The sequence below is a fragment of the Crocuta crocuta genome, unplaced genomic scaffold (genome assembly GCF_008692635.1).
Source record: "Crocuta crocuta isolate KB4526 unplaced genomic scaffold, BGI_CrCroc_1.0 scaffold367, whole genome shotgun sequence".
NCBI lineage: Eukaryota > Metazoa > Chordata > Mammalia > Carnivora > Hyaenidae > Crocuta > Crocuta crocuta.
The window spans coordinates 1162527-1167437 of NW_027527936.1; the positions used below are offsets into that span (position 1 = coordinate 1162527).

A 4911-nucleotide genomic window follows, 5' to 3' on the forward strand; every position below is an offset into this window, starting at 1 on the left:
ACCTGACATCTTCGTCTGCAGCCTTGTAAGAGACCTTGGGCCAGAATGACCTAACCAAGCCATTCTTGGATTCCTGAACCATAGAAAGTGAGATAATAAATGTTTGTTGTTTTAACTGCTCAGTTTGGGGGGTAATTTTGTGCCACAGCAATAGATAATTCATACATGAATATAGCAGCCATCCCTGGTCCATCCCCCACATGGACCTTACTAAGCATTTATCATCTTTTAACACATTAAATAATTCATGTATTTATCACGTTTAATTGTTTATCTCCCTACCATAGAATGTCAGCTCTGCACGACTGGGAAAATTCATTGTCTGTTTCATGTACTGATTTCTCCCCAGCACCTAGAACAGTGCCTGACACATACTCTGTATCTATTTTTCATTAAAAACGAGATTTTATCAATATAAGACAATTCTTTTGCGGAAAAATTAAAATGGAATAAGAATTCATGGGTGTGAGAATTAGTAAAATATGGACGTAGGTGCTCAGTAAGTATCAGAATGTTGAATGACAGGCTGATTTTGTGTGTGAGTGCAGCAATATGCCCCGCCCCAATCAGACGCATTCCTGGCCAATGAGATCTGAGCAGAAGCAGTTGGGCAGGGCTTCCTGGAAAGCTCTTTCAAAAAGATGGAATTATGCAGAAGAGGGGAATCCACAGAGACAAGATGAAGATTGGTGGTTGCCAGCAGCTGGGAGGAAGGAAGAATGGGAGGAACTGCTTAATGATTCCTTTTGGAGCGCCTGGATGGCTCAGTCAGTTAAGCGTCCAACTTCTGGCTCGGGTCCTGCTGTCACGTTGGTGGAGTTTTGGTGGGCTTGAGCCCGCATCAGGCTCTGTGATGACAGCTCCCCAGCTGGGAGCCTGCTTCAGATTCGGTGTTTCCCTCTCTCTCTGCCCCTCCGCCATGCATGCACTCTCACAAATAAAAAACAAAAACAAAAAGTTAATGATTCCTTTTGGGGTGATAAAAATATTTCAGAATTAGATAGGCAGTGATTACACAACATGGTGGCTATATTAAATGCCACTGGTTTGTTCACTGTAAAATGGTTTATTTTCAGTTATATGAACTTCATCTCAATTAAAAAAAACAACAGATGGATTCAGCCATCACTCACTTTATGTGCTTTGCCTTTCCTCCCTTCCTTCCAGGGATGAGGATGTGATGCCTCGAGGGGCAGCAGCCATTTTTCCAGCATGAGGGCAGAGGAAGAAGAGGAAGAGGAGTGATAGCTAACACTTATAGAGCGCCTAATGTGCTCCAGATACTGTTCCAACCTCTTTATATATATTGATTTACTTAATAATTACAACAATCCTATAAGGAAGGTACTATTGCCATTTTATAGGTGAAAAAACTGGTACAGAGAAGAAAGATGGTGGACATGGTAAAGAGAGCAGAGTGGAATCTAAGGGAGGCCTGAGCCCTCCCGCCCCCCATGTGCCATGGAGCCTCTGTAGCCAGTCGTGGAAGACCTACTTTGGACTTCTTACTATTTGGGAAAAAAAAAAAAAGGTTAGTTATATCATTGTAGTTAGGTTTCTGTCTGTGCATCCTGAGGTTCAAAGCCAGATATGTCTGACTTCAATGTGGAAGTGCACCTCACCACTGTGCTCTCCTCATCTGCTAATCAGTTATCAAGTGCTTTTTGGTACCTGAGATCCCACAGGATGGTGTTCCTCTCTTGTGGGCAGAGATGGGGTCTCTCTCCTCCCGGAAGCCCCACTGCCTGGCACAGGGCCGGTCTGTTCCAGAGTGTAATGTGAGGTTGGGACTAGCCATCTGGATCCAGGAAAGGAGGGTGGAGTGCAGGGAGGGAGACATTCCCCAGCGTAACACAGACGTCAAAGATGCAGTGAGCCCTGGGGACGTGAGGGTGGAGGATGGGTGGGGAGACGCCATGGAGGAGTGAGCCTCCCCGGACTGGCAGGATATGGACAAATGAAGATGGCAGGGAAATGAGCCTTCTCAAGAAAAGCATAGCTTTTGAATGAAAGCAGCGAGGCATGAATGTACAGGAGGAAGTTCAGGATGCATCAGGTGGCGGGGCGGGGCCAGAATAATGGTCATTTGTGTCTGGAGAAGATCAGGCTTGGACGATGAAAGCCCTTGACAGTCAGTGCTCCTAACGCTGAAAATCATCTGTGAAGAGTTTTCTACATCTCTCGACAACCCAAGAAAGAGAAAGGGCAGGTGGTATTTCACCCATTGTGCAGAAAGGAATTAAGAAAGAGAGAGGTGAATCCTTTTGGGCAATGTTGGATTGCTAGCAAGCGCAAGGGCAGGACTTGAACCTGGGTCTTTTAATTTCACGTCCTACACTGGCCTGCTCAAGCAAGATCAGTGACTCCTTGGGTAAGAAAGGGCCATGGAAGGCTTCTGAGGAGAGCACTGATCCTTATTTTGGAACTTTCTCTCCTGCCAATGGGAAGGGCAGGATGAATTTGAGGCAAGCTGTTGGGGCATAGCAACAGACTCATTCATTCATTCATGCATTCGTTCGTTCATTCATGCATTCAACAAATAATTACTGAGCCTCTACTGTGTGCCAGCACTTCTGACATCATTGAGCTTACAACTTAGTGATAAGAGACAAACCAAGTGAAACAAACAAACAATTACAAACTGTCAAGGGCTACGAAAGAAACAAGCAGGCAGGGTGATTTGAACTCACTTTAGAAAGAGGGATCAGGGCTGCTGGCCTCTTGGCCAGGTGACATTAAATTGAACTTGACAGAGGGGAGGAGCCAACCCTGCCAAGAACAGAGGGAAGACATTCTGGGGAAAGAAGCACCACGTGCAAAGGCTCAGATGGAAAAAAGCTGGTGGTTCTGAGGAACTGAATGAAGGCGCTGAGGCTGGAGGGTGGTGAGCTGAGGGTTGATGGTCAGACAGGGAGGCCAGGGTCAGGTCGGGTGAGCACTGTGGAGCTGGGGAGAGGGGTTAGATGTGTTTCGAGTGGGATAGGAAGCCACTGGAGCCAGGAGGCTCCCCTTGGTGCCCCCATCAGGACCAAACCCTGTGACCCCGTGGAAGAGGGAGATTAGGGAGGGATGGGGGAAGGTGCTCAACCACTTACAGTGGAGTCATATTTAATAAGGGTGAGGAGTTAACTTTTCAAAAATCATCATGTAAGGCAAAAGTCATGTGTAACCCTTAAAAATCCCCCATGGAACTTATTACATTTTTGCATGTTCCATCTGTATAGTAATAGGTATGTTTGTAGTACTAGTTATAGTATATGAAAAATCGCATGTTATGTAAAAAGCACAAAATAAAGATGTTATTAATACTACTCTTTCACACATAAGAGAGTGAGATAAAGGCAGGAGTCAGCTAGTGCTCACGTATGTTTGCATGAGGCTCCCCATAACGGGTGTGTGGGGACCCCCCCCAGTCCCAGATCCCCTTTCCCAGCTGGTGCACTGCCTCCCAGCAGCCCCGATGTCTGCTATCATAGCTGCCTCCTTGTCTTGCAGATTGCCCTCAGCCAAATGGAAGTCTCCTCTTTCCCCACCCCGGCCCCTGCCTGTCCTGGAGACAGACTGGCGAGGGGCACAAAAGGCTAGCCCCCAGCCTCAATGTGAGATTGACTCTGTGGGGTGCCTGGTGCACAGAGCTCACTTTGGCCCAGGCTGGGGCTGCATTCTTCTATCCCTTCCCCTTTTTCTCTTCCGCTCTCCCCAGGGCTGTGCTTCTGAGGAATCTGTCTTAAGACTCTCCCTTGGAGGGTATGTCTATTAGGTGTTAGTGGTTGATGTTCATTGTCTTATGTAACGCTCACAGTAACTCAGGGGATCTGCCTAGCTCAGGGCAACCCTGCTCTGAGAAGTATCCTTTCCTCACTTACCCGTGGGAATCCTCAGGAATGCTCTGTGATCCCACATTTCCTGGACGTTCCCCTCTGTGCCCCAGACTACAGTGGTGGACCTTAGCCCGGGCTGGGCTGCGTTCTTTTTCCCAGGAGTTTGGAATCGGGACTGGAAGACAGAAGGCAGACCGAGTGACTCTGGGACAGTCACACACAAACCTGTGTGTGAACTATGGGGACAGCCAGCTTTTGCCATGGGTACCAGGTAAGTGGAGAAAGCCCGTCTGCAGAGGGAGAAAGACGAAGCCAGCACGGAGGGAAAAGAGACAAGAGGGGAGGTGGAGAAGGAGTCCTGTCTGGATTCCTGATGGCTCTGCAGGCCTAGTGCCAGGCTCACGTGGCCCTCTGCCCTGGAGTTCCAGGGGTGCCCTGGTCTCCTCCCGACACAGACCTGAAGTCGCCTCAGCTAACTAAACAAAGAGTGTTAAGAGGAGGAGTTTTAGCCCCATTTTACAGGTGATGAGGAGAGACATCACCAGCTGATGGGAACAGAGCCAGAAACTGACGCAGCTAAGGTTCACAGCAGGGTATGGCTCGGTCCAAGGTCAAGCTCATTCCACTGCTCACCCTGACTCCCCAGTGCTCACCCCTGCCCACTGGGGACAGGGCTCTGGGCCTGTGGATGCTGCATCTCTGAGCATCCCAACTCTGGACTGGCAGAAATGGATTCCGTGGACTTGGGAATTCCTGGACTGTCCAAGACCATGACAAGGACTGCACCCTGGAAGCTGCTACTTGTGACTGGGAAGCTGCAGATACCCCGTGAGCAGGTAGCTTGTGCCTAGCTTTGTAGCCAGTCTCAAAGGATGGCCTGAGAGCCCTTGGCCCTTCTCCCTTTCGCCCTGCGGATGGCTATGTAACTGGGACCCTGAGACCCCACACGTCTGTGGGAAGGGGGGTTTGGCCTGAACTGCATTTCCTCACCAGCATCACCAATCCCTTAAAAATCAGGCCGATAAACGAGTCAACGCTGAGCCCAAACCAGGCATGATTAATCATTTCCTTCTCCACGCTGCTGCTACTG

At 48.8% G+C, this 4911-nt stretch overlaps 1 long non-coding RNA gene across 1 annotated transcript in view; it reads right to left on the reverse strand.

The window, feature by feature from the left end:
• LOC144221499 (uncharacterized) overlaps window positions 1-1783 on the reverse strand; it is a 5919-nt gene extending 4136 nt beyond the window's left edge. Inside the window, exon 1 of the long non-coding RNA XR_013332092.1 lies at window positions 1672-1783. This is a non-coding gene — a long non-coding RNA (uncharacterized LOC144221499). The remainder of the gene's footprint in view (window positions 1-1671) is intronic.
• Window positions 1784-4911: the final 3128 nt, after the last annotated feature.